This window comes from Falco cherrug, chromosome Z (assembly GCF_023634085.1).
Source record: "Falco cherrug isolate bFalChe1 chromosome Z, bFalChe1.pri, whole genome shotgun sequence".
Lineage (NCBI taxonomy): Eukaryota > Metazoa > Chordata > Aves > Falconiformes > Falconidae > Falco > Falco cherrug.
In genome coordinates, this window is record NC_073720.1 from 66,336,372 (window position 1) to 66,349,800 (window position 13,429).

Below are 13,429 nucleotides of genomic sequence, written 5' to 3' on the forward strand. Positions count from 1 at the left end.
CTCAGGAGGAAAAACACCTGAGAATATACAAGCCACCCAGCATGCCAGAATAACGTTTGCAAGAAAATTCTGCAGGGACGCAGAAGGAATCCCAAGATTTAAAAATATAAATTTTAAAATCTGAAACTATAAGTATATCAGGAATTACCTCTTTTCCATTCCTACATCATATAAGGTTTCTTCTGCAATACTGTGCCATCCCACTCCAATACCTTGTCAATCTGTAAGTTTAATTGTACCTGGGGATGATGGAGAGAAACTCTTTGATGGCTGTCAGGGCATGCAGGGATGGATGGACACAGCCAGACCAAGACATCAGTCCATGGCTGTGATCAGGATCAGGTGCATTGAGGGGAGCCAGGTCAGGCTCAGCCCCAGGATGGTGTCCTGATGGTGGGGGCTCATCTCTGGGCTTTGAGCCGCCCCAAGCCCCAGCATCAAACCCTTGGGGGGACCCAGTCACAGCCTCTCTGTAGAGCAAGTGGCACCCCCACACATCATAGCCTGGTGGCAAGGGGCTTGGTACACACCCCCATGGTGCTGGCAGGAGTGTGCATGGGAACAGGTTGGAGATCAGTGCCACAGGGAGTCCAGAGAAAGGGTTCCTAGTGCTCAGGCTGAGAGGATGTGCAGATTATTCTTAATTTTGAGGCATTCAATCTTCAGTTTTACCATTTTCTGACATTATTTGGTGTGATTCCTTCACAGATATTTTTGTTACATAAGTGCCACGTGTTTGACTGTTGAGGAACTGGACCATGGCCAGGCAAACCAGAGCTCAAGGGCTGGAGGGATCTCTTGCTTCTTGCTTTCAATCCTACACACTGCCAGGCGAGCATTCAGCTATTGAAGCTGAATAAAGACAGGTGTCAGCCAAATCTAGCACTGCTCTGGCCACATTTGCTTCAACATACCTTCTTTAAAGTGTAGTTATTTAAAACTGTGCAAGAATTGCAGTGGTAGAGAGATATAATGCATCTTCTGTGGATTTAACAGTTTGTATTATCTGACTCTTTTCTCCCATCCACAGCATCAACCAAATAATACATATGGGTGCTTCACTCAGAGGCTAAATATCTGGGAAAAACTCTATCCCTGTTAAGGAAAAAATTCTCACCCTATACTCCAAAAGACTGGAAGGTAGGCAAACTCATACAGTTCATGAATTTGTAACAGGAGTACTTCCTAAATCCTTTCATCCTATCAGGGACAGAAACTGCACTCTGAAGGGTTGCCCACCAAACCTTCATAAATACTTAATATATTTGGTTAGTTATGAGACAGAAAAGCTTTAGAGAGGACAGAAAACATATGAATGTACACTGAAAAAGATGCTGTACTGTATTTTGGATACTTGATTCAGTAAACTCTGCTGCATGCACCTGAATTTTTGGCATTCCAAGTAGTGCTAGAACAAGAGGCCCTTTGAACCTACACATAAGCAATGACAATAAAACAAAATGACCAAGGTCTGCTCTAGAAGTTCTACCACTAGCAACTCCTCATGTGATTTTTATCTCACCTCACCTCTGGAAACTTCAGGCCTTGACTTGGATAAAGGTTTGCCAAAAGTTCTTCAGGAGATGTCCCCATAATCTTCATAGATCCTTGTACTCCAATTTTTTATTTTTTTTTTAAAGCATAAAGCAGCAAAATGGTACTCTGTTTGCAAGCTACTTCTCCCCTACATTTTATCCAATATTTTCAGAATGCAGTGTCTGTTTCAACTGCTAATAATTAAAAAATATAATTTGAACAGGTTAAAAAAATACTATATATTCTCTGATCACTAGCCAATAGCTGTTAGGAGAGCTTTATTTTGACAAGATCATGCAACCACCAACCAAGCACACAGTAACTCATATTTTCAGTCCTAATGATCAGATAGAGTAATTCAGGCTAGCTATTCAACAGCTTTCACTGACACTATTGTACCAAGGGGACTGCTTACACTCAGGGTTACAGTACATCTTGTACATTTGGGTAACCACATTTCCGTTTAAGCCCTGCATGATCCCGGATTCAAGTGAATGTAATAGTCTCTCAACATGATAATCCTGCTGTGTTATGTAAGGAAATGATTAAGGGTTCCACTATGTCCTGTCAGCTCTGAGCACTAATTCCAAGAGCACATTCTGCTATATTTGAAAGATTTTTAAGAGAGTACATGTCCTAAATGGCTTTTTGTCTCCATAATAATCTGAAGTAATACACTCGAAACTTTTACGAGACACTGCTAATAGTGGTTATTTAAATAACATTCATTAAAATATTGTATATTAACAGTTTATGGCTTCATTCTCAGCCTTAGAGTCTGGAATTTCCTGTCCCCCCCCCCCCCTCTACATGGACAAACATTCACAAGGCAACATCTTCAGCTTTCAATATCAAGTAACTAAATCAGATTCTGAATTCAGATACTTTTATTTGTAATATCTCAAGTCTTACACAGGTATAAACAAGGGGTATAATATGTAGGTATTAACTACCATGGCAAACACATATGACTCCAACAGATCTAATCTCTGAATCTCTGTAAGGATCAACTTTTAACCTCCTGGAAATAGGATGCAATAGGGAACACATGTTTTGGTTTAGAGTTTCTTAAAGATTTTTTTTGTTTTCCAATTACTGTCACAGTCTGAAAATTTGCATAATTTCCTGAATCTCAACTCTTCAGTATTTGAATATATTAATAATATCTTAATGCAGGAATGAGGATTCCTGCCTCCTGAATTTGGTTGCTTCCTAAATTCTTATTTTCCTTTTTTTTTTTTTTTAATATTCATTTGTGTTTGGGGTTGGTTTTTGGTTTTTTTTCCAGTGAGATTATATTTGGAATATTAGTATCTATTCAGTTTGCAAATACAGGCAAATACCCAAATTCTAAGTATTAGTGTTTAAAATGTGGCAGTACTGTGCTTAAGATCTAAGAGCTAAGTTTTTGACTTTGTCCTTTGCAGTCCAAAGGGATAAGGAAATGCTAAATATCTAAAGATTAGGAATCCTTTGTTTTACATCTGTCATGTCTCACCCCTATATCCTCCCTATGGACTCTCACAACTGAAGTAGCTTTATCCACTAATATATTTTTAAAGTGCACCTAACTCAGTGGTAATCTAATAACACAGGGCTGGAACCAGCATGAAACACAAGCCTGAAACAAAGAATCTCACTTAGCACTTTGGGATTCGTTCTTCTTCTCTATGGTTTCAAATGACAATGCATGTAAAAGGTTATCTGACAGCAACTCAAAGCAAAACCTTTCATAAGTGCTCTCTAGCAGTTTGAACCATTCTGTGATTATACACTTTGTACTCTGAAACAACTGGGGAACTCTCTGGCACAGACTGTCATGGAAGCCAAGATCAAAAAAATGGATCAGCAGGAGACTAAACCAAATCACAGACCATAGATTTCTTTTTCATCATCAAACATAATGACTTGGAAGCAACCATTGACTCATTGCTTGGAGTTGAGAATCTGTTGAAAGAATAAGGTAGTGAAGAGCACCTTGCATCTTATATTAAGTTAGAAAGGTAATGTTTTTCTTTTTAACTTTCCATTGTTATTGATGTCACTGTCTAGCATAAAACCACATTTTTAGAAAAAAAGCAATGTATAAAACAAATCACATAATATTTTTACTATTTTTCATCCCTTTCCTAAGCTTTGGATACCAGACACTATTTGCAACAGAGACAGCACAGCCTTTTGTATGAAACAACTGAAATAAAAATTAGTAAGACCAATGTTCCTGTGTTTCCCATATATCCAAAAGGTATATAAAATATATGATCTTCCATCAATATTCCTACAAGTATACAGAATCTTTTGTTTTGGTCTGGAGAGAAAGATGAATGCTATTCACAGGCAAAGACCTAGCTTTCACCTGTATTTCCATTAGAACACCTTCCCTGCTTAAGGAAACAATATGATCTATAATAAAATTTGGTCTTGCTATTAGCTTAAATTTTGAATACTACATAAAATAGGCATTTTTCTCAGTATTCAAAAAAATTGCCCTTCTCTGAAAGATTTTTTTTTTTTAACAGAGAAAGGCAAGTCTTTGAATCTGGTGTACATGACACATTTTGTTTGGTAAAGCATGCAAAATGTCTGTGTTTCATATACCTCTCAGTTTTGGAAAGAGACCTTAAGAGTCCACAGGGAAATTTGGTTTAAAATAGCCTTCTCTTATCCCCTTGACTTTTACTTCCACCTCTCCTTCTTGTCTTTCTCCAAAAATTTATCAAAGAGCAACATTTTGATGCATTTTCCCTTCTTTTCACAATTTAATACATCTTCAAAATTTCTAAGTTTTCAGAGCCTTCAGACAAAGAGTTGTTTGGGATTTTTTTGTATTTAATACTGTGAAAACCTTTCATTACTTATTTTTACTGTTATCATTGAAGATTAGGCCAAACACACAGTTATTTATGTCTCTTTAAAGTTCTTAGATTTGATTTTTTGGGAAAAGGATTGATTTTTTTTACTCCTACGGTATTTTTCTCAAAGATTTATACGAACATATTTTTGGAGAATGGTGACATGTCTGAACTATTCAAAGTACAATTTGGTTTATTGTTTAATTTATATGTTACCGTTGGCATGACTATTTCCTATCTTGAATATAAATACAGCTAAGGTTTTTCAGCAATTCAGAGACGCAGATGTGTCTGTTAGTACCATCTGATACTGTAAAAGACAAAGCATTAACAGAAGGTTTCAGGATGTTGATATTAAAACTATAAACAATTTTATTAAAGAAAATTCAGGATATGAAGGTTTTTTTCCAAGTACTTGGTAGATTTAGCTGCTTCTGCAATGCTGAATTCTCTTAACAAAAAAATACAGTATCGACACCAATTGTAACAGTTTCCATGGATAAACACAGCTATCATATTTTTATTCCACAAGTTGCAAATAACCATCAAGATAATCACTACTGTGTTCAATCTGGATTCATTTTGATGATATTAATACAATTTTAAAATACAACATTTACCTATTTACTGATCAAGATTCTTAATACAAGATGGAAACAGGAAGACACGTAAAATACTGAGTTCCAGTAATAAAAAGACATTGGTTCTAGCAGATGCTGATGATAAAAGCTAAAGGGAAATTACAGGTTTATTTTCAAGACTGATAAAGATGTAACTCAGTATACACAAAGAAGACTAAATAGAACTTTAAATGAAGACTACATGTAGCTTGTGTGTTGGTCTGTGAATGGCAGTTAAGAATATCAATGAACAGCATGGCCATTAGAGAGCATCTTCAGCAGTTTTGTAGTTGTCTTTGAAAGAATGAGAAGATAAGGGCACTAGAGCTTTTTTTGTTTCTTCCTTTTGGGAGCAACAGGATAATATAATCCTACATGTCTTTGTTATTATTTGGCCAGAGTTGACTATTTGCAGCTTGATTTCTCTGTCTATAAAGAAAAGATCTACATTCAGATAATTATACTGGTGACACCACTGCAAAGCCATGGAAACAGGTAGTTAACAAGTCATGGCAAACTGGCTTGTCAGCGAGTGTTTCAGGCGCACCCCTTCTGCCCTGGAAAAGGCTTCACTCAGTCACCCTTATTCTTTTTTTCTTAAACTCATTCATTCCTGCAGAAGTATAAATAGAGCATACAATTTCTAAGCTAAAGAAACCATGTTATATAGACCTTCTTTGAATATTTCTATTTATTATTAATTGTATCTGTTATAGTGGAGGTATTTACAGTTTACATATCATGCTGTTACACAGATAACAGTTTGAGATGCTCTCTGGCAGCTTCCTGGAAACAAGTAATACTAGAAATTATTATCCACAGTTAGCTACTCCTAAGGAAATATCAGGTGTACATCAGATAGTCATTGAATTTGTAATCATTAGCTTTCCAATCCTGAAAGATCTGTCAGAGACAGACAAAACCTGTCAAAGCATTGTGCGTTGCTCAGCTGTGTATGCATGGTATAAATGCAGACCACAAGCTGTTCTTTTGGCCACTTCCACAGTTGCCTTTGATATCTTTTGGCAAAAGCCAATTCAGGTGTTCTGCTGAAAAGAAGTGGTGCAAAATCTGTGGCAAATGTAACAATTGTGGCTCTCTCTGAGGCACTGAAGTTTTTCCCTATACATGTCTGAAACATACTGAATATTTTAAAATTTAATTTTTCCAGTTACCCATTCTAATGAGCAAAACAAGGCATGTAAAGCATGACTTTCAAAACAAGTGGAAATGGCACACTGTTAGTAATAAAACTTTCCCTGGATTTGATGAGGGTAAAATTTCTAATGTCACCAAATTATTTTAAAAAAACCCACATAATTTTCTGTCTAAAATAGTTGAAAAATTTGAAGTGTCACTATATTATATTTCTATCACAAAATACAGTCTCATGTAAAGAAAAAGTAGCACAGGTTGCAGAAAGAGAAAAATTAAAAATATAAAACCTAAAATTACTAAGTACTTTGTAAAGAACTTTGAGGGTCCTTTTACATTCCTATCATCCTAAGTATGGTGTGAAATACATATGATCACTCCAATAAATCGATGACGCTTCCAACACAATGAGAAGGATACAAGCAATCTTTAGCACAAGTAGTATAATTTCCACCTAATTAACTATTTCAATATAGCAGAGGAGGAAAACAATGACTGTATTGTCAATAATCATGTAAAAGAACTGATCAGTAATCTCTGGTTTGTATTTTCAGTGGTTAAGTGTAGTTTCCAACTATTCAAAATCTTCCACAGGAAGAATATTGCCAACATTTTTAAGAATCAGTCAAGAAAAATGAAGTACCATCTTTTGCTTCAGTGAGTAAGCTGGTATCAAGACTACCTAATGTGCCATGATGAAGTTCATTATTTCTATGTACTGAACCCACTTCAGTTACACTTTGTACAGCCAGAGTAAAGACCTGTTGTGTGGGAGACAGGAATTTCTAACAAGCTATACCAAGATTCTTTTGACAAGGCCCTTCCAGGAACTAAACACTACCACAGTTTTCACAGTCTTCCATTATATAGGTACTGTATATGTTGTGTGTACTACTAAGCCTGGGGGGAAAAACAAACAAACAAACAAACAAAAAAGATATTTTATCAAATTTCACTGAAGACCTCCATTGTCTATGTAGTGCATTGACTATATAGTATCTGCATATTATAAGAATAAATGTAGCATGAGACAATATCAGAAATATAAAGGCATAGAAAGGGAATAATATCTTTGATTGAACCAAAATAAAACTTGGCTAAATTCAACATTTATACCATACTGAGGTGTCACAGTGACCTGTGACACAGAGTAACAGCTGAGATGTCCATGCCTTCACATATTTAAGTTGTTGAGTTCCTTTTAGATCTGGGGAAATTAGAAAAATTTGTGTATATTTCCAGCATTGTGGATTTCTCCAGCAATTTGAAACATCAAAAAGCATTGTGAGTTCATAAGACCATAAAAGAAACTGCTGAGGTCTTCATTTGTCTATTAGCTCAAGCTTATGAAGAATTCAGAGAGTAATATTCAATTGGCAACACTGAAGAAAGATTACCTTCAAAAACTTTTTTAAAAGGAACGTAATGAAACTGGAAGAATTATGATAAAAGGAAGTATATATAGGCTGATAAAAACACAAATCCACTATCAGAGACAAACAGTTGATTTTTTCATATTTAAATTTAAATTGCTTCTTCTCAAATTATGAAGCACATTTTTAATATTCCTGATCCGTAACTATGGTGGAAGGATATTTAAAGTCAGAGGAAATGCTACTTCCTCTATTGTATTTATTTTCAGTTATATAAATTTGATACTTGAATTCCCCAGAAAAACAGCTGTGTGAGTCATGTTTCCTTCACAGCTTGCTTCATTGTGGTAAAAATGTTTACCTTGTCATTAACTAACTTAAAAAGAAAAAAAAAAAAAACCACAACCAAAAAGAAAACGTAGAATGAAAAGCACTTAAAGGTTGGGAGTCTTTTTAATTGTAGTTGAGTGAAGCTGAACAAAAAGTTATACATGTACCACTTAACTTCCTAGGCTGATATTAACAGTCAACAGACAAACTGTGAACATCAAGGTATGTCACCTGGCAATCAGGCTCAAAAAAGTAAAAACCAGTTTTTCACACAAGAGCAATGTAATTCAAAGTCAAAAAAATAATATGCATGCTAAAGCTGAGGTGAAATTGGACGAATTCTTTGAAAGGTAATCTACATTTGATTATTAAATACAGAGAACCTACAATCAGCTGAGGAAATCTGAGATGAAAATAGTGGACGTCTGGAGTACATCGCAGGCCATTACTGATCTGTTTTTATCCATCTCTTTGTATCCACTGCTGTTGACAGATGCCTGGGATAAACTAATTTTTTTTTGGTCCAGTTTGTTTTTATGGCTTCCATTTAGTCACTAGGAAAGAAATATGCGGTTTTGAAATTTGTGCTCCTTTGACACTCTGTTTACTCTGTGCTTTCACTTTTGTAAGACTTTGTTGGAAGGAATGAGATAAAATGATTTTTAAATTATTTTTGTTATTATTATATGTTTGATTATACTTTCTTTAGGACAGGAATTGTTTCATATAATAAGTAATAAATTAAAATAAGAACATAGTCTTTGCCAAATTCTGTGGATTTTCTGCCATTCTCTGAAAATCAAAAATTATACCACCTAGTATACCACAGTTTTAAATCTAACTTTTAGGGTTAGGAGATTTTTTTTAAATTTCTGCAAGGATTTACAAAGAAGAGAACAAATTTATATAAGGGTGTGAAATTGTCATGCATTTTATGAAATTTATTAAAGAAATTCATTTCAAGGTAAATAGCTATGATTTTATATATGTGAACTCCTTATTAATACTGAAAATAATTATCCAAGGGTTTGTATGAATTATATTTCAAGGCCAGCATGCAAAACCAACAACCAGGAAAGAAAAATTATAAATCCCAGACACAGATCACAGCATGCTCTTTTCCTCAGTTCTTGCCTTATTTCAAAAAGCAAAACAAACTTCAAAAACAGAACAAATCAACTGAAAATACAGTTCAGACTATCCAAGGCCCTTGTAGCTTCAGTCAGGTGGCAGAAAAGAGGTTAGATACTTCTTACTTAATACCCCACCTTGCACTATATTCTATCCATCATCTTTCCAGTTCCACACCACAATCACCACATATACGGGAACACGGTGAACCCTGAGATCTCAAAGCATCATCACACCCTGTTGCACTACTTGGATTTGGGGAAGGGGAAGGGGAAAAGAGCACTGATCGGCAGTCACAAAATCTCCATAGCTAGTAGTCATCTTATGGAAATTCAAAAGCAGATCAGTATCGTTCTTAACTAACTATAACATAGAGTTAACTGTTCGTACTTCACAGTGTCATGACATTCCAAACACCTCATTGTAGAATTGAATGTCAGTGGAGAGCTCTCCATGGAATTAGTGCTTAACAACCTCCATCCTGATACTTGATTTTTATCTGTAGTAATCCCATAAGAAATCTGAGACATCATTTAGTGTTTGCTTTAATAGGCTTCCTGAGAATGTGATTAGGAAACAAAAAGGAAAAGCTTTTTTCTTTGAGCACATTTGAGCTAGTCAGAGCCTTGTCAATAATCTTGGAAAAATTCAACACAAGTAGAATGACTAGGTACTACATTGAGGTCACATAGACAAGAATAGAAAAGCATTTTTACGTTTGTGTGCCTCAGCCCTGTATTAAAAAGTATTTTTAAATTTCTCTTTGAAGAATTAGATGCTCAGAACTTGTCACAAAAATAGTATCAGTTGCGTGGTCTTCCGAACACATTTTTTACTGTAATTCCAGTATCAATGAGATCATGAACACAAGCAACTGAAATCAATTTCTGTGAGGTGTGATGGGAGTAATATTACAAAAAGTGGTTATCTTCTCAGACCCGAGACAACTTCAAGCAAGGTATGACTTAATTTTCAGCTTATTATCAAGCAATAACTGTGGCATAGTCTTCTATTTGTTTATTTTGAAATACATTTAGTGCTTAATAGAAACAAACAGAAAACCAGTTACACTTGTCAGTGTTTTCAGAACTGCACAATCATTCTTTCATGAAAAGGGGAAATATATGCTGCCAAGGGGGTTTAATGTTTTAGAATAATATAAAAGCAACTCTCAAGCTCAAGGGCACTGCTTTATTCATCGTTGACAAGAATAGCAAGTGGTGAGTCATGAATCTTTTTTAAAATTAATTCACTCACTTTCCGTGCCTCTCTTTTTAACTGCCCAACTTGCAGTACCATCTGCTTTCAACCTTCAGTGGCTGGACTTGCCTCTAGCTGAGACCAAAGCCATGAATATTTAACACCTGCAAACAGAAATGGTAGCTCTCTCAAGACCAGCACCTAAGCTTAGTGGACATTTGAAAACCTGGGTCTGCATTCTCCACCTCTAGACACAGCCAAGTACCTGTGTGGCTGTTGTGGTTTAACTCCATCAGCAACCAAGTACCATGAAGCTTTTCACTCACTCCCCCACCCCCACCCCACAGTGGGATGGGGAGGAGAATCAGAAAAAGGTAAAACCTGTGGGTTAAGATAAGAACAGTTTGATAACTGAAATAAAGTAAAAATAATTTAAAAAAAAAAAATTAATGGAGAGAGAGGAATAATACCCAAGGGAAAAAACAAGTGATGCACAGTACAATTGCTCACCACACATTGACTGATGCCCAGCCAGCCCCCAGGCAGTGATCCATGGCCCCAGGGCCAACTCTCCTTGTTTTATGCTGAGCATGACATTCCATGGTATAGAATATCCCTTCAATCAGTTCAGGCAGCTGTCCTGGCTGTGTTTCCTCCTGGCTTCTTGTGCACCTGCTCACTGGCAGAGCAGGGGAAACTGAAAACACCTTGACTCAAAATAAGTACTACTTAGTAACAACTAAAACATCAATGTGTTAGCAACATCATCCTCATACTAAACCTGAAATACAGCACTGTACCAGTTATCAGGAAAAAAATTAACTCTAACCCAGGTGAAACCACGACAGTGACAAATTCAATAAACACAGAATCAGACCAAGGCTACTTCCTTAGGTCTCAAATCTCAGGGTAAACGTCCATCTTTGGTATCACTCCTAGCTTACAATATGCTCTTTTCTGCTGTCTTCTCCTGTGCAGCTCTTTGCAGGACCCTAACAGTCGGACAGATTTAGTGTTAAGACAGCTAAAAACCAGCCTGGACAGAAAAGGAGGAAAGGAAGGAAAGGGATGTTTCCATCCCATCAGCTCCCTACCTTCCCTCCTAGAAAGGCACTACAGACAGCAGCATCAGGGAGGGACCTAGCAGCCAGAAATCATAAGTGAGAAATGGCAATACTTAAGCCAGGGCTGCTGTCTAGATCATTCCTTCATCCTGCTTAATCAGATATAGCATTTGAGTCCAGACTGAGAGAAAAGGCCTGAAAAAGACAGGTTAATGTGATAAGAGGCAATAAAAAATACTTGAATAATTCAATTCTTTGAAGTTTCATGTTAAATTTATTTGTTTGTTCTTGTGCTGGTATGCTAAGTCTGTTAAACCTATTCACAATAAAATTATGTGAGTGTAAGTAAATTAAAAAGACAAAGGACTGGGCAAAGGGAAAGTGTGATATGACTACATGGATTTTTCCCAGTAACAAGATGCCCAAAACTAGGTTTTTTTTAAAAAAAGACCCTCTTTTTTCCACAGCACCTCTTGAAAAATTGCAAAAAAAGTGGCAGACCTATATCTGCTCACTCTAAGTTTAATTTCTGGCCTTTACAAATTTTCACTAATGCAAAAAAAGAAATTTCATATTTGTAAGTTCAACTTCTTTTTTTTCACTTGGTTTCTATGGAAACTATAGATACTTTCAAGGATAGCCTTGTAGAAATTATTTTAAATATTTGTTTTAGAGCCCACTTTTTTGACAGAAAAATTAACTGTGGGAAAATAATAGGAAATAAATTCTGTAAGAGATTCCCTAATACTTTAAAATGCCTAATTCAATTTAGCTCAGGCTTCATGGTGATGGATGGTGTGGCAATTCTGATAGAATAAGTTATGCAAACGACCTTAAGTGATATTTTGGAAAGTAATTTGCAAAATGTAGTCCATATACTACATACCTCTTCTCTTTTCTTCATTTGCTACTGTTATTGAAGTGTAGCCAAGTGTTTTCTTAACGGTTTACTGACATTACCTGCAGCAGTTAGGAAACTGTTTCTGAGTCTGCTCAGCAAAGGCAGGAATCTGGGTACTATTTATGAAGAGGAAAATGAAAACCTTTTTAACTTGACCTATAGACATCTATTACTAAACTATACATCAGGGGTAGAGGGTGCCTGTTTGTGGTGGAATATCTAAGCAACAACTGCAAAAAGAGTTCCATAAAGTGTTTTTCAGATGCTCAGCAGTAACTGGTCATCTGGAATTTTAAAAGAATTAGTGGTCAATAATTATTTTGCTGCACCTTTAAATTAGACAGTTCAAGCTCCAGGATAATTAATACAAAGAGAAGACAAAGGATGATCCCTCCCACAAAATTTTTAAAACATGGCATTCAGTAAATTTTGTACAAAAAATGCAGATTAACACATCCATAAGGTCTGACCTAGCTGTTTCTATAATTGCCAAATGTTAATATATTTTATTTTTCCAGATGTCACAAGAAAGTATGTGATGGCTTAGGGCTGACTTTACAACATTGCTAGTCTATTGTTGTGACCTTTAGTCTTACTGTTACTAATAGTTATTTTCTTCTAAACAATTTCTTTATAGCTGTTCAGAATTTTGCCAGGCTTTATCATCTGGGGCTAAAAATCCCATGCTCATTAGCTACTTTATGCTTGTTCTAATAAATGAAATGTTTCTTTAATCACCTGCACTAACCCTTTACCCCTACTCCTCCACACTATATCTTGCTTTTTAGTAATCTGGAACTGAGCAAGGAAGACTTTTCATTTCCTTGCTGATTCTGATATGGTTCCAGATCCCAGCAATCTGCTATATATTAATCTCTATATGCCAGGCTTTTAGTAAAGGTAGCTGTCAAGGCTAGAACAGTATTTGTCAAAATGAGAATAAAATGTCTTAGAACTGATAAAACCAAATAACTTCCAGACTACAACATTATGCTACAAACTCCCAGTGTAAGGGGGGCTGGGGAGTGGGTGTGGGGCTGAAGGAGAAGAAATAAAACGTAGGGGGTATTTTCCACATATTTTCTTTAAATCAAGGTTGTTCACTTATTTTTCTTGTTACAAGGGGAATTTTTTCACCTAAAACATTAATGTCAAAATCCTGGGGCTCTGACATAATTTTCACAATGACATGTCTTCATCAAGCACAAAGAAATACATGTTGCTTATCCTTATCAGGTTTACTCAAATATTTGCACTATTTTTTCTC